Source organism: Bufo bufo, chromosome 4 (assembly GCF_905171765.1).
Source record: "Bufo bufo chromosome 4, aBufBuf1.1, whole genome shotgun sequence".
In the NCBI taxonomy this organism is placed as follows: domain Eukaryota; kingdom Metazoa; phylum Chordata; class Amphibia; order Anura; family Bufonidae; genus Bufo; species Bufo bufo.
The window spans coordinates 362,818,565-362,840,946 of NC_053392.1; positions in this window are offsets into that span (position 1 = coordinate 362,818,565).

The window sequence follows — 22,382 nt, forward strand, 5'->3', positions numbered from 1 at the left end:
AAAATGGAAATGGGGAGTAAGGTACTTAGCCAATCCTACATAGGCACAAAAAGAAAAGGATGTTTTCCATGCTTGAATTGTGTGAACTGCAGCTACATGCTTAAAGGTGATAGGTTCACTCACCCGGTCTTACGTACACAACATGATATCCGTCACTATCTAACATGTATCAGGGGGAGAAAACAGAACTGGATCGCACATCCACAATGCTATGATTTGATCTAATTCAACTCGCTTCTCAGCGCTATATTAAAGTGTACAGCCCCCCATACTGCATGCTGTACAAGAGGCATTAGTGTCCATTTTGATCAAAAGGCATAAGCCCACTCACCACGCCAAGGTCGCCTCTTTGAGTGGGACCTACTCTGACAAAGAGACGCAGCGACAATGCGGTGACAAAGCGGCACTGCCCTAGTAGGCAGCGGGACCCAGGAGTCAAACGGCACCGCTGCTGTCTGACAATGCCACCCCTGGCACTGGGTCCCACCAACCCACCAGCACAGTGCCACAAAAACTAAGGCCACCACGCAGTACTGCAACATGTGAACAGTTGTCTAACACAGCATGTCCATTGCTATCAGGAGCTACAGGTCAATGACCACTTCTATGCAGACCTCTGTGACTAAAACCACCTGTCTAACATGTGATAGTTCCTTCGTAATCTATTTACTCCAGTGTCCTTGTGACCTACTATATGTAGGAGAGACCACTCTTGATTTAAAGACACATCTCCATTAGCACAGGTATACGATTCGACAGAAAAATAAAGATTTACCAGTATCCAAACATTTTGCTGGAGCTGGGCATAGAGAGAAAGACCTTAGATTTAGGATTATTGATCACATCCCCCCTCTTAGAAGAGGTGAAAATAGGGAAGAAGCAGAGAAACTAAGAGAATCGGTATGGATATATCGTCTACATACTCTGAAACCCAGTGGGTTGAACACAGAGTTTAAATGGGGTTTATATGGCAGATAGATACAGCTCTCGTTCTCATATGGATTGTCATCTTCTGTCCTGCCTGTCTATATGATTATGTAATAGTGTCACTGATATACTTTATTCATTTATTGACATGTAACAATTTGTGTTTTTATTTTTACATCTAGATGGATGTCCTTTGCCATATTTATTCAGCGTACCAGAAGAGGTTCTCTACGTCCGCATGGCCTGGCTGTACTATATTCCTTTATTTGTTGACCGGAGGGACATCAGTGGTTTCATTTGTTTTATACATTTGTTTAAATTTATGGTTCACAGTGGTGACTTGATGTTTGCCATCAGGGGAGGGACATTAGCGTGCCCTGTCACCTGTAGGCACATTTGCATGGGATGTGTGGCCCTAGACAGGGCTTTCCGTCTTATGCTGCACCTGCTCTATTGTATGATCCAGTCGATATCAAGTCGCTTTGATCTTCTATAGTATAGTTATGTGCAGGTGGCAGGGACGGCACAGGTGGTGCTCCGTTTTGTGATGTGCCGCTTGACATTCACGTGTGAAGCGACACTCTGCAGAGGGGTGTCGTGGGGTCCCTTCATTGGATGCTCCGCGGCGCCCTAGGGGCATCACATGTATGTGCTGCCCACATCCACATTTCACTTGGTCTGTCTTGCCCCTATAAAATGATCCCACTGATGCTCTTTCACATAGTATTGTATACACACAAGCTACGTGGTCACCTAGGTAATTTCCAAGCCTTTGCTGCTGATTGGCCGAGGCGTGGTCACATGGTTCGCCCCTCTCTTCCTCTGGTACGGGCGGAGTGTTCCTCGTCAGCACGCCCTAGGTCACGTGGGCGGTGTTTTGGAGGAGCGCCGCTGACGTCCGAGGGAGGTGGGGCTGACCGTCCGGCCCCGCGCTTGAGTACAGGGGAACGCCGACTACATGCGAACACACTGAACCACCAATGGTACGCTGTTTTTGAGATATGTTATTAACAATTATAGGTCAGCTGTGAGACACCAGCTAGTCCTAACTTTTTAACCCTTCACTTGATCTATGCACTGGCACTTTATCACCACAAATCTGTTCACAGATGGACGTTCTGCACTTACATTTTTTATCACTACTATTTATAATCACTGAGTCTTTTTTAATATTTATGTATAATCATGTATTCATTGTACAATTTTGAAATTTTAGATTGTGTATAATTATGTGATGTAGTAGCTTGATGCACCAAGTGGTTAAGTTTTTACTTATGTATCACGTGACTCTGTTTGGGTATTCATACTCATGTGTGACACTATTGCTTTGCTTGACAAAGGCCCCATTGAGTGGCCTGAAACGTTGCCTGGGAATAAACGGGTCATCACCTTTTTTCACCATACTTGGAGTGCTGCCTATTCTTTGGATATATGATATATATACACTCACCTAAAGAATTATTAGGAACACCATACTAATATGGTGTTGGACCCCCTTTTGCCTTCCGAACTGCCTTAATTCTACGTGGCATTGATTGAACAAGGTGCTGATAGCATTCTTTAGAAATGTTGGCCCATATTGATAGGATATCATCTTGCAGTTGATGGAGATTTGAGGGATGCATATCCAGGGCACGAAGCTCCCGTTCCACCACATCCCAAAGATGCTCTATTGGGTTGAGATCTGGTGACTGTGGGGGCCATTTTAGTACAGTGAACTCATTGTCATGTTCAAGAAACCAATTTGAAATGATTCGAGCTTTGTGACATGGTGCATTATCCTGCTGGAAGTAGCCATCAGAGGATGGGTACATGGTGGTCATGAAGGGATGGACATGGTCAGAAACAATGCTCAGGTAGCCCGTGGCATTTTAACGATGCCCAATTGGCACTAAGGGGCCTAAAGTGTGCCCAGAAAACATCCCCCACACCATTACACCACCACCACCAGCCTGTACAGTGGTAACAAGGCATGATGGATACGTGTTCTCATTCTGTTTACACCAAATTCGGACTCTACCATTTGAATGTCTTAATAGAAATCGAGACTCATCAGACCAGGCAACATTTTTCCAGTCTTCAACAATCCAATTTTGGTGAGCTCGTGCAAATTGTAGCCTCTTTTTCCTATTTGTAGTGGAGATGAGTGGTACCCGGTGGGGTCTTCTGCTGTTGTAGCCCATCCGCCTCAAGGTTGTGCGTGTTGTGGCTTCACAAATGCTTTGCTGCATACCTCGGTTGTAACGAGTGGTTATTTCAGTCAACGTTGCTCTTCTATCAGCTTGAATCAGTCGGCCCATTCTCCTCTGACCTCTAGCATCAACAAGGCATTTTCGCCCACAGGACTGCCGCATACTGGATGTTTTTTCCCTTTTCACACCATTCTTTGTAAACCCTAGAAATGGTTGTGCGTGAAAATCCCAGTAACTGAGCAGATTGCAAAATACTAAGACCAGCCCGTCTGGCAACAACAACCATGCCACGCTCAAAATTGCTTAAATCACCTTTCTATCCCATTCTGACATTCAGTTTGGAGTTCAGGAGATTGTCTTGACCAGGACCACACCCCTAAATGCATTGAAGCAACTGCCATGTGATTGGTTGACTAGATAATTGCATTAATGAGAAATAGAACAGGTGTTCCTAATAATTCTTTAGGTGAGTGTATATATATATATATATATATATATATATATATATATATATATATGTACTGTATATACAAAGACAAAGATTAAGTAAAGTAACAGTCACAGTGTTAGAGGCTTAGGAACACGCCCTTAGCCTTTGTTAATTACTAGTTCGGGATCTGAGGCCCAGACAGGTTGGAGGTGTGTGGGCAGGGTGGGACAAAGGGAATAATTATGGGATGTTCAGAAAGGTGTGAATGGATGTGTGTGTGCCACCGCAGCGCTGCAGATGTTGGTCAAGAATTATATAGTACCGAACGGAGAGTATGGCTATGATAAAAATAATCTCTTGGAATGTGAGGGGACTTAACTGTAAAATCAAACGATCACTAGTGTTTAACTATGTCAAAGTGCATGCTCCTGACATTCTTATCTTGCAGGAAACGCATCTTAAAGATCGGGAAATTCTGTCTCTTTGGCGACCATGGGTGGGACAGGCATACCATGCGACGTATACCAACAATGCAAGGGGGGTTTCAATCCTGATCAGTAAAACCTTACCGTGGCAGCTGAACAAAGTCCATGTAGATATGAATGGTAGATTTATTATCCTGCATGGAGTTGTCAGAGGTGAACCTCTGATAGTGGTGGGACTGTATGTGCCTCCACCATTTGCCAGAACCTTATTGGACGAGCTCATGGTGAAGATTTCACTACTGCCCCCGGCCCCATTTGTAATACTAGGGGATTTTAATGCAGTATTAGATAGCCAACTTGATAGATTGAGACTTCCACATAGACACAATGCAGCTCTAGTTCACTGGGCGCAGGCACACAATCTGACTGAAATTTGGAGATGGAGGAACCCGTCCCTTAAGCAATTCTCCTGTCAGGCGGGTTCGGGCGATAGTATGTCACGCATTGATTTGGATTTTGGGAGTGAGGATGCTCTACCCTTGGTACGGGGGTTGACATATCTGCCACGGGGTATCTCGGATCATGCCCCTTTACAGATTGTTTTGTCTCAAGCCATAAGAAAACCAGAGAGGGTATGGAGATTGAATCCGGTATGGCTGCAGGTGATCCCGGTAGAGTCGTCCTGTAACACTCAGCTAGAGGAAGACTGGAAATCTAATGAGGGATCCACTGACCCGATAACAGAATGGGAGGCCTGTAAGGCAGTTCTAAGGGGAGCGTATATAGCAGCTATAGCTACGCACAGGGTGCAGTTGCAAATCACCCGGGCTGGGATAGAAAGCAGGCTGGCAGAGGCGGAGGAGGCTTTCATTAGTGATCCCTCTAGGGAATGTAGATAGGAATGGTTGGCCATTCAAAGGGAGTATAAGCTACATCTTACGGAGTATTCGCAGAAGAGACTTCTTGCACAAAGGCAGATAGTATTCTCTGATGGAGATAAGAACGGGAAGGCGTTAGCATATTTGGCCAAGGCTGAGAATCCGCAGACTGTGGTGGCAATGATAAAAACGGACTCAGGGACCGAGGTCTATAGACCTGAGGAGATTTGTGCTCAGTTTGCTAGATATTACACCAATTTATATACTCCGGAAGAGATACAGGGTTATCTGGGTAGGCTGAAGTTTCCACAACTATCTAGGACAGATAAGGGAATGCTGGACTCTCCAATTACACCCTTAGAAATTCAGGCTGCCATAGGCTCCATGGCATCACATAAAACCCCGGGTCCAGATGGGTTTCCTGCAGAATGGTACAAGTTATATGCGGAGAAGCTTAGTGAGAGATTGAGTGAATTATTTACCTACTCGCTGAAAGTCTCAAAGTTACCTCCATCGATCTCTGAAGCTATCATAGTAGTAATCCATATGCCTGATCCATAAGCCTGGGAGACCAGCAGAACAGTGTAGCTCCTATAGCCCTATTTCCCTCATAAATCTAGACGCTAAGATACTGGCGAAGGTCCTGGCATCGCGTCTGTCAGGTATTATTCTATCCTTGGTGGGCCCAGACCATTCCGGTTTCGGCCAAAATGGTGTGTTACTGTTGGCGGAACTCATTCAGTCTGTCTGCACAATCCATCAACATGTTAAACTTATGCTTTTGGCCACCACACTTCCAGATGACCACAAAATGCTTTTAAGTAAAACTGTCTGTGATATGAAATCAAAAGATTGCATGTTACAACAATGTGAAAAGTGCCCTGGAAGGATATCTCGCTGATTAGTTTAAGGAAAGTGACCCTGATGATACTGTTGAATTTAAGAAGTAGATTCACACAGATCGGAATACCTTAGAAACACAGCAGTTATCCTTAGAGGTTTTCACCTCAGAACTAATTGACAAAATCTGTAACTTGACCAGACGCCATTTTATTTCTAAGCACCAAGCAGGGGTATGTAATTGTCCTGGTGGACTTTGCCGAAAACTACTTCCTTTGTAGTGATGATCGAGCATGCTCGGCCGAGTACCAGTTCGGTTCGAGCATCGCTATGCTCGGCAGATCCAAGCGCTCTGCCGAGTACCACATGTGCTCGAGCGCCATGCTCGAGTCTCCTCCCCGGAACGTTTGGGCGCCCTCTAAGCAGCCAATAAACATGCTGGTAAGTATTGCCATCACTGTAATGCCATTAGACATGTTTTCTACTGGCATTACAGTGATTGGCTGGCCGGAACACGTCATCGGGTGCTATATAGCACGTGGGTTCGGCTCATTGCGAGTCAGGGAGAGCTGCTGTTAGGAAGGGACAGAGCGAGTGTAGAGCGAATTTGATCTCAAACCTTTCAGAGACCCAAAAGTCCTTTTAAGGATTATTGTTAGAGGTGGCAGCAAAATTTATATTGGGGGAATTATTTTTTTGTGTCAGGGCGACCGTTAGTGACATTCATTTTCTGCATTCTACAAACTCTGCTTGCTGTGACCAGTGAGAAGCAAATCAGCACTGATATCTAGGCCGTGTGTGACGCCTATATTTAATCCAAATTGAAGTTACAGTCAGTTTCTGTATTATACAAACTCTGCTTGCTGTGACCAGTGAGAAGCAAATCAGCACTGATATCTAGGCCGTGTGTGACGCCTATATTTAATCCAAATTGCAGTTACAGTCAGTTTCTGTATTATACAAACTCTGCTTGCTATAACCAGTGAGAAGCAAATAAGCACTGATATCTAGGCCGTGTGTGACGCCTATATTTAATCCAAATTGCAGTTACAGTCAGTTTCTGTATTAAACAAACTCTGCTTGCTGTGACTAGTGAGAAGCAAATCAGCACTGATATCTATGCCGTGTGTGACACCTATATTTAATCCAAATTGCAGTTACAGTCAGTTTCTGTATTTCACAAACTCTGCTTGCTGTGACCAGTGAGAAGCAAATCTACACTTATTTCTAGACAGTGTGTGAGGCCTATATTTAATCCAAATTGCAGTTAGTCAGTTTCTGTATTATACAAACTCTGCTTGCTGTGACCAGTGAGAAGCAAATCAGCACTGATATCTAGGCCGTGTGTGGACGCCTATATTTAATCAAAATTGCAGTTACAGTCAGTTTCTGTATTAAACAAACTCTGCTTGCTGTGACCAGTGAGAAGCAAATCAGCACTGATATCTAGCCGTGTGTGACGCCTAAATTTAATCCAAATTGCAGTTACAGTCAGTTTCTGTATTATACAAACTCTGCTTGCTGTGACCTGTGAGAAGCAAATCAGCACTGATATCTAGGCCATGTGTGACGCCTATATTTAATCCAAATTGCAGTTACAGTCAGTTTCTGTATTATACAAACTCTGCTTGCTGTGACCAGTGAGAAGCAAATCTACACTTATTTCTAGACAGTGTGTGAGGCCTATATTTAATCCAAATAGCAGTTACAGTCAGTTTCTGTAATGTTCAAACCCTGCTTGCTGTGACCAGTGAGAAGCAAATCTACACTTATTTCTAGACAGTGTGTGAGGCCTATATTTAATCTAGATTGCAGTTAGTCAGTTTCTGTATCATACAAACTCTGCTTGCTGTGACCATTGAGAAGCAAATCAGCACTGATATCTAGGCCGTGTGTGACGCCTATATTTAATCAAAATTGCAGTTACAGTCAGTTTCTGTATTAAACAAACTCTGCTTGCTGTGACCAGTGAGAAGCAAATCAGCACTGATATCTAGGCCGGTGTGACGCCTAATTTAATCCAAATTGCAGTTACAGTCAGTTCTGTATTAAACAAACTCTGCTTGCTGTGACCTGTGAGAAGCAAATCAGCACTGATATCTAGGCCATGTGTGACGCCTATATTTAATCCAAATTGCAGTTTACAGTCAGTTTCTGTATTATACAAACTCGCTTGCTGGACTAGTGAGAGAGCAAATCAAGCACTGATATCTAGGCCGTGTGTGACGCCTATATTTAATCCAAATTGCAGTTACAGTCAGTTTCTGTATTAAACAAACTCTGCTTGCTGTGACCAGTGAGAAGCAAATCTACACTTATTTCTAGACAGTGTGTGAGGCCTATATTAATCCAAATAGCAGTTACAGTCAGTTTCTGTATTGTTCAAACTCTGCTTGCTGTGACCAGTGAGAAGCAAATATACACTTATTTCTAGACAGTGTGTGAGGCCTATATTAATCCAAATATCAGTGACATCCAGTGTCAATATGAAGAAGGCGAGTATTAAGAGACGGGGAAGTGGACCGTGATTCTGATGGTTCACGCGGGCCGTGGCTCAGGGCGCGTTGCGTTGCGATACCTAGATTCATGTCCCAGTTTGCAGGGCGTCGCAAGACAACACTCTTGAAGTCAGACCAGTGCGACCAGGTGGTCGGTTGGATTGCAGCAGATAATGCTTCCACTGGGTTAAGCACCACCCTGTCTTCCACCAAGTCCAGTCTCAGTAGCCAACAGTCTGGTCAACAACACAATCCTCACCCTGATCATCCTTCCTCCCACCATGTAGAGTCTGGCCAAACAAGCGATCCAGTACTCGGATGTTCCAAGGAGCTATTTTCACCCCCATCACTTAATTTGGCCCTCCCCCCAAGCACTCTTGAAGAGGGACATGAGATCTTGTGCCCTGATTCTCAACCTCTAGAGCCTTCACACTTACAAGATGATGTGTTTAAGGAGGTGGATGATGACGAGACACAGCTGCCATCAAGTCAACCACAATTACTGTCTGCAGAAGTTGATGAAGAGGATGATATAACGTTGTCAATCACTGAAGTTGTGTTGGGGTCAGCAAATGAGGAGGATGATCGGAGTGGGAAAGTTGAAGAGGACTTGGTGGATGATGAGGTCACTGACCCAACATGGGAAGGCGGAAACGCGAGCGAGGACAGCAGTTCCGAGGGGGAGCGATCTGCAGAACCGCAACAGACTAGAAGAGGCAGTGGGGTGGCAACAGGGAGAAGGCGGGCCACGCCAAAAGGCCCGCAAGTGTTCCACGGGGCACCCCCTTGCGGAAATCTCCCTTGCCAAGGGGTAGGTGTTCCGCGGTATGGCGCTTTTTTTGCGGAAAGTGCAGACGACAAAAGAATAGTAGTTTGCAACCTGTACCACACCAAAATGAGCCGAGGTGTGAACAGTAGCAACCTCACCACCACCAGCATGATCCGCCACATGGCAGCCAAGCACCGCAATAAGTGGGAGGAACGCCTGGGTCCACAATCTGTGTCCATGGGTCACACCACTGCTTCCTCTTCCCCTATGTTGGGTAACGACCAATCGCCTGTCGAAGACGCAGGCCCGGATGCCTCCCGCGCTGCACCTGTACCGTCGCAAGCACCATCAGCGACCACATCCACTTCCCTGTCCCAGCGCAGCGTCCAAATGTCTTTACCCCAGGCATTTGAACGCAAGCGCAAATACCCAGCCACCCTCCCACAGGCCATGGCACTAACTTTCTAAGTTACTGGCGGTTGAAATGTTGCCATTTAGGTTTGTGGACACCGAGGCCTTTCGCGGTCTGATGTCGGCGGCCGTCCCTCGGTACTCTGTCCCCAGCCGCCACTATTTTTCCCGGTGTGCCGTCCCCGCCTTACACCAGCATGTGTCTGCTAACATCACCTGTGCCCTGACCAACGCAGTTACTGCTAAGGTCCACCTAACGACTGACACATGGACAAGTGCTTGTGGCCAGGGACGCTACATTTCCCTGACGGCACACTGGGTGAACATAGTGGAGGCTGGGAGCGACTTGTACCCTGGGATGGCACAGGTGCTACCGCCGCCCAGGATTGTGGGCTCTACTTCCATCAGGGTTACCGCCAGCACCTATGTAAGTGGCGCCTCCATCTCCACTTCCACCTCCGAATTCTCCACGTGCAGCACCAGTCAGCCATCAGCTGGTAGCTGGAAGCAGTGTAGCACTGCTGCGGGGATGCGTCAACAGGCAGTGCTGAAGATGATATGCTTAGGGGATAAACAGTACACCGCCGCAGAGCTGTGGCAGGGGATAAGAGACCATACTGAGCTGTGGCTCTCGCCACTCAACCTGCAACCAGGCATGGTTGTGTGTGATAATGGGCGTAACTAGGTGGCGGCTTTGGAGCTCGGCAAGCTCACACACATCCCATGCCTAGCCCACGTCTTTAACTTAGTGGTTCAGCGGTTTCTGAAAACCTACCCCAATTTGCCCGAGCTACTGGCGAAGGTGCGCCGTGTGTGTGCACATTTCCGCAAGTCATCAACAGCTGTTGTGCGACGTGAGCATGCGATGGAACTCCATGTTACACATGTTGGCCAGGCTTTGTGAGCAGCAAAGGGCAGTAATGGAATACCAGCTGCAGCGCGGTCGTCGCCTTTCCAGTCAGCTTCCGCTCTTCACAAGCGAGGAGTGGGCATGGATGTCTGACCTCTGTGAGGTGTTAAGAAACTTTGAGGAATCGACAACAGATGTGTGAACGGCGATAACTCTATTGTCAGTGTAACCATCCCACTTCTGTGTCTACTCAAACGCTCACTGCTCACAATTAAGGCCGACGCTGTTCGTGGGGAAGAGTTGGAAATGGGGGAAGAAGACATGACCCTGGGTGATAGCCAGAACACCCTCAGTTTGTCTTCTCAGCGTGTATTGGAGGAGGAGGAGGAGCAGGGGACGGTTGCCTCCGCTACACAGGGTAGTAGCCATGGAACTTTAAGTCCATCTGTTCAGTGTGGGTGGACAGAAGAGGAGGAAGAGGATTAGGAGATGGACAGTCATCCTCCTGATGACGACTGCGAAGTCTTGCCCACTGGTACTCTGGCGCACATGGCTGACTTCATGTTAGGCTGCCTTTCCCGTGACCCCCGTGTTATACGCATTTTAGATAACAGGGATTACTGGGTGTTCACCCTTCTGGTCCCCCGCTACAAAGAGAACTTCTCATCTCTCATTCCTCTGGTGGAGAGGACGAGCAAAATGGTGCTATACCAGAAGTTCCTTGTTGACGGAGTGCTGCAAAAATTTCCATCTGACAGCGCTGGCAGCAGAGTCCGTACTTCTTTGGGCAACCGAGGTGGGGAGACAAGGGGAACACACAGCACTTCCAGCAAAGGCAGGGCAACACTCTCCAAGGCCTGGGACAGTTTTATGACACCCCGCCAGCACCCTCAACATGATGCACGTCCTGGTGTCACAAGGAGGGAAAAGTTTTGGAAGATGGTAAAGGAGTACGTAGCAGACCATTTCGGTGTCCTCAGTGATCCCTCAGTGCCTTACAACTACTGGGTGTCCAAGCTGTACACGTGGCACGAACTGGCGCTCTACGCCTTGGAGGTGCTGGCCTGCCCTGCCGGCAGCGTTTTGTCTTAGCGGGTATTTAGTGCTGCTGGTGGCACTATAAAAGCGTATCCGGCTGTCAACTGAAAATGCTGACAGGTTGACTCTTATAAAAAATGAACAAGGCCTGGATTGCCCCTGACTTCTCCACTCCACCAGAGGAAAGCCACGACTGAAACATAAAGGCACTTTAAATGTGTTGTTTAGAATGTACTGAATACTCTGTATTCCCATGCACCCCTTCTGCCACAAAAAAGGGTATATGGTTGAATATTCCTTTTCTCATCCTCCTCGTCCATCACGTATATGCCTTCTCATATAATTTTTCGGATGGTCAGCTCACAAGCAGGCCCTCACCCATAATGTTTTAGATGGTCAGCTCACCAGCAGGCCCTCACCCATAATGTTTTAGATGGTCAGCTCACCAGCAGGCCCTCACCCATAATGTTTTAGATGGTCAGCTCACCAGCAGGCCCTCGCCCATAATGTTTTAGATGGTCAGCTCACCAGCAGGCCCTCACCCATAATGTTTTAGGTGGTCAGCTCACCAGCAGGCCCTCACCCATAATGTTTTAGATGGTCAGCTCACCAGCAGGCCCTCATCCATAATGTTTTAGATGGTCAGCTCCGCTGAAGACCCTCACCCTAATGTGTTAGTAGGTCACCAGCAGGCAATCAATCATACTTTACCTCTCCAGTATAACGTTTCCTCATCCTAAATAGCTATGACATTCCCTGTAATTTTTTTGTACTCGTTCCAATGACAGGCTCTCTTAAGAGTCCTGTAATGTTATTTATCGTCACTACCTCCCTGAGTCGGTACTGGGAAATTTGCGCGCCCCCGCCTGCCTTTCTTGGAAGTGGTAGCCGTGGCCATCCCTCAGGCTCTCTCTCCGGAAGCGAACCCTGATTCCCCATTACCCATGGTCACCATGGTAGGCGCAAAAAAGAACATCGAAAGTTGATAGAGCAGACATCCGAATAGATCGTCAACATCATGGGGACGTTCGATCAGCTTAGAATTTATCTAGAGTTAACAAAGCGGCAGCAGGCCCTCACCTACAATTTTTTACACGGTCAGCTCAACGTCCGTTCCTCTTCCAAGTTCATTATCATCAGATGATAGTCTGGTCAACACAATCGTAATCACCGGGGGTCACGTAACTAATTAGCACGGAGGAGTGTTTTTGGTTATCGGAATGAATCACACAAATCGACTCGATCCACACGCTCAAAACGGCCATGCACCACCACCCACAGAATCGCGAAATAGGTATCAATCTGTCAAGCCTTTCTGTGTCCGGGCCGGGTGAGGCTTCCCGTGTGTAGTCAAATTAAGCCGCAGGCTCCACTCCTGGTGGTGCCCTTCCATCAATTAGTTTAAGTTTCAACTTTGTAACCATACTCCTCCCGGAACCCAAAGACTTTAGTTTCCCAGAAAATGCTTGGCGGGAAATGGGAATAACGCTGCCGGGGATCGTCTTCGAACCTCCAACTTAAGTTGTTGATTAATGAAAACGTTCGTGGCAACAAAGGTTTCGGCTGTGCTTCGGCTTGCGCCAGTACAAGAATTTCACCTCTACAGGTACAATATGGATGCCACCGGCTATTCCTCTTCCAATAAGTTCAGTTTGATCGTCCAAGAGTCCGGTCAACACAATCGAAACCACCGGCCGTCCCTCTTAGTCATGGCCCCAGTTCCGAAAATCACAAATTTTTTGGTCTGAACTTGCTCTTTATATAAAAGTAAATATACAGGAAAGAATGTTTCCTAACAATTTTTCATCTAAAATCGCTTTTATCTTCGATTTTGTGAGTTTTATGGTCAGTCTGTAAAAGTGGCGTACAACTCGAGCAACATCGTTACCAGCAGCGACATTGTAGTCCAAGATGCATCCAGACCTCCTCCCCATGCTGTCCCTGACCCATTTCGGTGGTGTTTCCATCAATTTCTGACCTTTTCCTATGAACCAGGCACCCTCCCCTCTTCAGAGCAGGGGGTGTCTGGTTTAATGCTCAGGTCCTCCCATTGACTTCTATAGGGCTCGGGTGCTCGGTAGAGCACCCGAGCATCCCGGTGTGCTCGGGCAGAGCACCCGAGCATCGGGGTGCTCGATCATCACTACTCCTTTGGTGTCCAGGATGCAGTGCAGGGCTTTCACTGGGAAAAAAGATAGGCAACACTTCATCCTTTCGTTGTTTACTGTTGCAACCCTGACTTCCGATGCTTCAGCATTTGCATAATCAGTGACTGCTTACATAATGACACAATAACTGTCCATACATTTTAGAAAAAGCCGATTGGGCATCTGAAGGACGCACTAGCCATTTTAAAGCATATTCACTATTTTAGTGATGGATCTGCTTCTTGATTAATCTATGCAGTCATAATAATGACTTTTGCATCACCGCTAAGTGGGACTTTTTTGGCACAAGCCATGGAAAATCACCTTGTGATGGAATTGGAGGAACTGCAAAATGTTTGGCTGCCAGGGCTAGTTTATAGTGTTGATCGCGAATATTCTAATCGCAAATTTTTATCGCGAATATTGGCACTTCGAGAATTCGCAAATATCTAGAATATAGTGCTATTTCTTCGTAATCGCGAATATTCTCAATTTTTTTTTCATCAGTACCCATGATCCCTCACTGCTTCTTGCTTGTGGGCCAATGAGAAGGCTGCAATATCTTTGACTTTAGGAGTAGTGTTGATGGCGAATTTTCATATCGCGAATTTTCCGAATGCCGATTTTCACAATCAAGAAAATAATGACTGGAGATCACAAAATCTCGAATATATGACAAATATTCATCCTAATATTCACGAAATGGCAATATATGTGGAGTTTCAATTGAGGAGCATGATGGTTTGATCAATTTGTTGCATCCCCATGGTCCTGTGCAAGGTCATTTTACTGGCCTTCCCACAGAGACACTAGCTGGGTCCCAGAAGAGCATGTCATTGCTTCCCTTGATGCACCCACAATATCATCTGGCAGGCAATATGTCTTCTCACAAGATGTTTTGGTGAACATTGACAGGAGAAGCTTTGTGAAATCTGTATTTTTAGCAATTTTAGTATGCATGTTGTGTTTTTACTTTCTAGTTTTTCTTCAATAAAACTTGGACACCCATGGCTGGTATCTTCTCTGGTTGTTGGAAATTGCTCCTTGGCAATGGCAATAATTCTGTTGAACTAGCAGTAGCTGAGTCGTCCAATGCAAGATTGATGATAAATGTGCCAATTTAAAATGGCAACCCACAATAAATTAGAATATGTGTATGGAAATATAGCTAAAAGTTCTATTAGGATAACGCGCTCAGCAGCACTACACAATCTTATGTCAGACAGGAGGCCACCAAAAATGTCTCCTTGTAGTGAAGTTGATGCATGCATGCAAAATAGGTACATTCTTGTGAGCTTAGTTCTGGCCAACATAAAACAGGGTGACATTTGTGGCAAAAAACATGCTCTTTTAGATAAGATTAATAAAAAAAGAATACAAATTACACATTTGAGATATTTCCACCCCAATAGTAGCAAAAATTGGCAAAAATATGAAATGCCATTTCTTTGTCTAATCATATCTTGTCTTCAAGTTGGTTGGAAAGCTTGTGTATGTGACCTTAAGATATATGGCATGGGCCATAACTTCTGGAAAAATTACATCCTGATCGGTCATGCATGTCAGGAGCAGTGGGCAGTCAAAGTAGGCCCTTAACGGTCATTTGTCAATTTTTGGGCCTATTTTGATGGCATGTACAAATTGAGTCAAGTCTTCTTAAGGCACCAAACTTTGCAAAATTTCAGCCTCCTAGCTTAAGATACTGTGCCTTGACAAAGTTGCCACTTTGGGTTATGCAGCAAGCAGCGCGTTACAGCTGGTCCATCATCAGCTGCCTGAAACTCTGGAACCAACAGAGGTCCAGATGAAAAAATTTAATTTAGGACCCTAGGGAACATCTGTGCAAAATTTTATTCAATTTGGAGAGGATCGGATTTTTAGGTTGGTCCACTTGACATGGAATGACCCTTTATGTATGTTTTATTAGAAAACTCATTAGCATATGTGGCTAAGATCATACAATATGTGCACCCTTAGGTCAACCTGTACATAGCCAGCTGATGCACTGCATGAATTGTTCCACACAACCACAGTATACAATAGTAGTTCATAATAAGAATGTCAAATCCATCAGCAGCAGATTGTTGATGGTTTCCAGTTAGCAACAGCCTTTTCCATCAAAGGTGGAGCTTCACTTTAAAGTGCATGAAGAGACACAATACCACAGGAAGGAGGATGTTTCTTCTGTCCACCATGCTATTCCTTACATGGATGGCAGTGTCCTCTTATGTTTGCTTCCTGCTAAAGGAAAGATGCCAGACTTATTTATGGAAAGACGTGATGCCAGTCATACACAGACATGTGACCCTGAGTGCCTGAAACTCTTCTAGAACTAACCCTAAATTGTCTTGTACTTTAATTGTTTTACTATGTGGAGACTCCATGAAGATTTCATACTTTTCAAGATTCAGACTCCAAACTTTACAATCTCAATAGTTTACCACTGGGCCTAGAACGTCCTGACTTTACACCGGACATAACGTGGGTATTGTGAATTTGTCAGTGCAGCAGAGTTGAGTTTGTCGTTTCTCAGGATGTGCTGTAATATAATGATATATTATTTGATAGAGTAGGTGGCGGTTATCTTGACTTTGTCACAGATGCTATAATATAATGGTGATGGTTGGCACTACAAGTCACATCAGTTGGCCAGTTTTAAAGAAGTTGTGGATTCAGTTCAAGGGGTTATCTCACAACTAATGCAAAAAGTCAAAATGAGAGATCATATAGTACAGTGGTGGCGAACCTATGGCACGGGTGCCAGAGGCGGCACTCAGAGCCCTCTCTGTGGGCACCCGTGCCCTGAAAAAAGTCTATTGTGTGCCAATATACCTTAGACTGCCATTCATCAGCACAGGGAACACTATGAACAGCACAAACAGCGCACTGAATGTAGGCAGACTAGTATAGCTAAATGATAAAGTACATGGAAGATATATTATATTGCTATTCAGGTTAAATTGCTGTGTTGGCACTTTGCGATAAATAAGTGAGTTTTGGCATGCAGTTTGGGCACTCGGTCTCTAAAAGGTTCGCCATCACTGATATAGTACATGACAATCTCATTGTTTTCTTTGCTGTGATGTCACACTATACGTGCTGACCTCTCTGTGGTATGCTATCGTGATTAGGGATCAGCGAATCGACTTCGGGTGAAACATCTGAAGTCGATTCGCATATAACTTTGTTGTAAAGCCCCATTTACACGTCCGCAATTTCGTTCCGCATTGTGCGGAACAGAATTGCGGACCCATTCATTTCTATGGGGCCGCACTTCCGGGTCCGCATTTTCGTTCCCGAAAAAAAAAAGAACATGTCCTATTCGTGTCCGCAATTGCGGACAAGAATAGGCATATTCTATTAGTGCCGGCGATGTGCGGTCCGCAAAATGTGGAACGCACATTGCCGGTGTCCGTGTTTTGTGGATCCACAAAACACACTACAGACGTGTGAATGGACCCTAATACTGTACAGAGCAGGAGCTCAGTACAGTATTAGAATGTATTGGCTCCGATGAGTCGAAGTTATTGCCTCAAGAAGTCTCGCGAGACTTCGAGTAATAATTTCATACATTAGTTTGTACTGTAAAAAAACATTTCCTGAACTCGGGTTCAGTTCCAAGTACCTTGGGAAATGGTTTTTTACAGTACAAATTAATTTATGAAGTTATTACCCGAAGTCCCGCGAGACTTTTCGAAGCAATAACTTTGGCTCATTGGAGCCAATACATTGTAATACTGTACGGGGCTCCTACTCCGTACAGTATTAGAAAGAAGTTTTATGCAAATCAACTTCAGATGTTTTATCCAAAGTCGATTCGCTCATCCCTAATCGTAATGTATATTATCCCTCTTCTGTGACTGTGAGATTTATACTTGTAATGGGACATCACTGTGTGCATTACACCCATACTGGCACATGACTGTGTGCATTAAGGAGATTAAAATAACCAGAAATGTATTCTGAGCTTACTGCTGAAGCTGGTAATGGTGGAGTGGGGGGCCATTACATGTTTTGTTATGTTCCTTGCCTGCTACCTCCCCCCTTAGGGCTCATTCACAGGAACATAAGGGCTTCGTGCCCATGCTGCAGTCCATGATGTACGGGCACCAGTCGTCTGCATTCTGTGGTGCAGATGCGGACCCATTGACTTGAATGAGTTGGTGATCCACAAGACAGCAAAAGATAGGTCATGTTCTATATTTTGCAGGGCGGAGGTATGGGATCTGAAAGCCCACGGAAGCGCTTCGTAGTGCTTCTAGTACATGGATTGCAGGATAAAACTTACCAGGAAAGATTAAAGGACCTTAACATGTATAGCTTGGAAGAAAGACGAGACAGAGGGGATATGATAGAAACTTTTAAATACATAAAGGGAATCAACAAGGTAAAAGAGGAGAGCATATTTAAAAGAAGAAAAACTGCTACAAGAGGACATAGTTTTAAATTAGAGGGGCAAAGGTTTAAAAGTAATATCAGGAAGTATTACTTTACTGAGAGAGTAGTGGATGCATGGAATAGCCTTCCTGCAGAAGTGGTAGCTGCAAATACAGTGGAGGAGTTTAAGTATGCATGGGATAGGCATAAGGCCATCCTTCATATAAGATAGGGCCAGGGGCTATCCATAGTACTCAGTATATTGGGCAGACTAGATGGGCCAAATGGTTCTTATCTGCCGACACATTCTATGTTTCTATGCTTCCGATCCATGCCTCCGTTCAGCAAAAGATAGGACAAATTTTCCCCTTATGATAAATTCCCCCCAATGTATCCGCATCTGCACCACTGAGTGCACACAGCCGATGCTCGTATATTGAGGACCGCAGCATGGGCATGGAGCCCTTGCAATCATGTGAATGGGGTCTTAGGGCTCATGCACACAAACATATGAATTTTGCGGTCCGCAAAAAACAGATCCGCAAAAAATACGGATGACCTCTGTGTGCATTCTGTATTTTGTGGAACAGAACAGCTGGCCCCTAATAGAACAGTACTATCCTAGTCGGTAATGCGGACAATAATAGGACATGTTCTTTTGTTTTGCGGAATGGACACAAGGACATACGGAAACAGAAGGCACATGGAGTAACTTCCGGGTTTTTTTGCGGACCCTTTGACATGAATGGTTCTGTATACGGTTTGCAAAAAAGACGGAAAGGACACGGAAAGAAAATACGTTTGTGAGCATGAGGCCTTAAACAGAGGGCCCTGGTCATTTGTTCCGTCTGCTACAGCTGCTCCACTCCAACCAATGTTCAAGTCTATTGGGACATCATGCCGCAAAATTGACCGTCAGAATCTTGCAGTCACGTAACTTGGGGACAGAGACTGAAAGCTGGGCGTGATTGGTAAGTTAAAGGGGTTCTGCAGGATTTGTATATTGATAACTTATCCCTAGGATAGGTGGGGAGTCTAACTCCAGACAACCCCACCGATTAGCTGTTCTGCGGTAGCTCCAGCTCTGGAACTAGGTGCAAGAACTGCATGTCTACAAAACAGTGTACACAGATGTGTAATTCTGGTGTCTAGTTCTTGTGCTGGAGCTACTGCAGTTGAAATGCAGGAAATAGGTGCCGGGACTTGATAAAGATAGGCCATCAATATAAAAATTCCAGAGAACCTCTTTAATTGTATTATGAAGGCACTTACATACTCTCAAACAGTATATAACATAACAGTATAGAAAACGGTTAGAGAAACTAAGGGTTATAACAGTTACAAGAAGTTATCCCCTATCCAATGGACAGACTAGACTGGTGGGGGTCCAACACCTAGGACCCCCACTATTCAGAAGATCAAGGGTCCTGTGTCTCTCATGAGAATGGAAGAGCGGTTGAGCGGTGATCGCAGGAGTCCTACTGGTCGAGTCCCCAACAATCTTATGGTTTTCTCCTATCCAGTGAATTTAAGGATAACTTCTTCTTACTGTGAATGTTAACACAATGGGGGCCACTTATCATATACCGATGTTTTATTGCTGGTCTTTGATATCCCTGCACCACCTGAGGATATGCCTAATTTATAACCAAACGCAGGTGTTGCCATACATTAAGCTAATCCTCTAGCAGTCCAGGGGCCTAGACTGAAATATACCCCCGCTCGTAGCTGGCATAATGGTAAATGTGCCGATGCTGATGGCCGTACCCACACCACACCCCTGCCACATCTTCATATCCAGAAAGGGTTGGACGGCGCTATAACAACACCACATGCACTTAAATTTAGGCATAATGGTTAGGGATGAGCGAACTGCAAGTTTTGAAGGTCGAGTTCGGGTATAAGCTGAATTGCGTTATGGATTCCGTCATAATAGAAGTCTATGGCCAGCATAACGGATCCGTCCGGTTTCCGTTATGATGGAGTCCCTTGTTCTGCCAGATGCTCACTTGATCTGTGTCTAGTGGAGTGCAATTGAGTGCAGGGGGCCCCAGAAACCAGGTGAATTCATCTGGGGCCCCCTTAGTAATGGTGCACTGAGGGGCCTGGAGCACTTGCTCCATATGCACGATTGTTAATCTGGCTCTGACTAGGGTTGTTACGATACCAAAATTTTGATTTGGTTTCGATACCATAAAAAAGTATTGCGATACTCGATACTAGAGGTGGGATGAATCCAATTTTTTTCCAATCTTTCGAATCTCGAATCCTACGAATCCTGTACATAAGAATTGTGTGAACGGTGTAAGAAACAAAGTGATCCAAACTCAATATTCTTTTAATATGAAAAAATAAAGAGTCCTTACTTTTTTAACAATGGATCTGTATGGGGATGAATGATCACAGACATGGTACTAGAAAATCATCCCCATACAGAGGAAAGGATCACTACATGTAAATGCAGCTATCACATCCTTGGAGGAGCAGGCAGTTACTTCCCAAAGTTCCCAATCACTGCCTGTAATGAGGACCACAGGCTTGGTCTATAGGGCAGCTGCCTGTGTCACTTGCCACCTAAGGGTGTCTTATAAATGGATTTATGTTTGATAGTAATGTATAAAGAAGCTAATATATGAGGCTATTATATGTAAAAATTCATATTGATAAATGATGACTGAAATTGTTAGACCATTATAAATACACTGATGGGCAAAGAGAGAACTATCCTGTGATTATCAATTAGGTAAAATCAATGTATGGAGGGCTGTGCTGGAGAGAGAGTTACCTGAAGCTAAGCAGGAGTGTCACAGGTGCAGCCGTTCGCTCACCAGCACGTGGGGCGTTTGGATCGCTGTGTGCTCACAGCGCGCGCTGGCTGCAGGAAGTAAATAGACCAACGTGGGGGCGCGCTGATTAGAGGGCGCAGCCAGTGGGCGGGGCTACACTCACAATGCCGGCGGGGAACGGAGGGAGCTGATACGAAGGGAATTGACTGGTGGGGGAAGGGGGGGGATAAACCTGATATGATGCTGAATACTGGAGGAAAGTGAGAAAGAATGACTGGTGTGGGAGTAGGGCATAATTCTGATGATATTACTAAAAAGGATTGAAGAAAAGAATTGAACTGGTATTAAGGTTGACAGAATAATTAAGTATATGAGTGAAACATGATATTTAATGCATGTGGAATAACTTGGGGGCTGAATGGAGGGAGAATGAAGTTACTGGAAATGACACTGGGGGGATAGTTGTCACTAACGGTGTATTAATTGGTCTAATTGAGAAAGAAAGGATGACAATATGGGTGTATTGAGACATGACGTCGCGGCGGGATTCGTCGGATTTGAATTTCGTAAATTACGTCGGGATTCAAGTCCACGAATCAAGCAAAATTCGAGGGATTCGTGGATTCGACGGATTCGTCGTCCCACCTCTACTCGATACCATTCCGCGTGCATGCCGCATTTTATGGAACGTCCGGCTCATAATCGAACAGTACGATCCTATTTTTTAGGGGGACAAGGTGACAAAAAAAATGGCAAATCGCGCATTTTTTATTTTTATTTTTTCTGTTCTGGCATTCACCGCATTTTTTTAAAAAATTTTAATAGTTTGAATAGACTTTTAATAGACTTTTCGGACGTGGCAGTTTGTGATATGTTTATTTATTGTAAAAATTGGGAAAGGGGGTGATTTATACTTAATATTTTGGTGCTTCTTTTAACTTTCTTTTTTTTATTGTTTATTTATTAACTATTTCCCCCCTTAGGGGCTATAACCTGTGATTTTTTGATCCCTTGTCCTATACACCCTAATAGAGATATATTAGGGTGAATAGGACTTTACACTCTCCCTGCTAGCCTGTGCATATTACACACAGCAGCAGGGAGATTACCGTGGCAGCCAGGGCTTCAGTAGCGTCCTGGCTGCCATGGTAACCGATCGGAGCCCCAGGATTACACTGCTGGGTCTCTGATCACAACAACCACTGCACCACCAATGAGGAGGGGAGGGGACCCTGTGGCCACTGCCACCAATGATTTTAATACTGGGGGGGGAGGCGCACTGCGCCACCAATGTTTTTAATACTGGGGAGGGGGCGCACTGCGCCACCAATGTTTTTAATACTGGGGAGGGGGGGTGCAATGTGCCACCAATGTTTTTAATACTGAGGAGGGGGGAGAAGGGCGCACTACACCACCAATGTTTTTAATACAGGGGAGTGGGGGGCACACTACGCCACCAATTATAGTTAACCTTTAATACAGGAGGCAGTCCCGGCAGAATCACATAGCCGGCAGACTGCATTTGACAGGGAGCTGCGATCAGCGGCAGTTAACTCTTCAGGTGCGGCACCTGAGGGGTGAACTGCGGCTGATCGCAGCACCTTGTCATAGAGGCAGGGTGCTGGCTATGTGATTCTGCCGCCTCCTGTATTTGTATTAGAAGTTAAGTTTCATTGGTGGCGCAGTGCGCCCGCCCCTCCTCCTCCTCCCGTCTCTCCTAATTGGCAGTGGCGGCACAGGGGGGATGAAGAGACTGCTGAGGGAACACGGTGCGCGCTGACAGCAGTAGCGCAGCCCAGTATCGAAAAAATGGA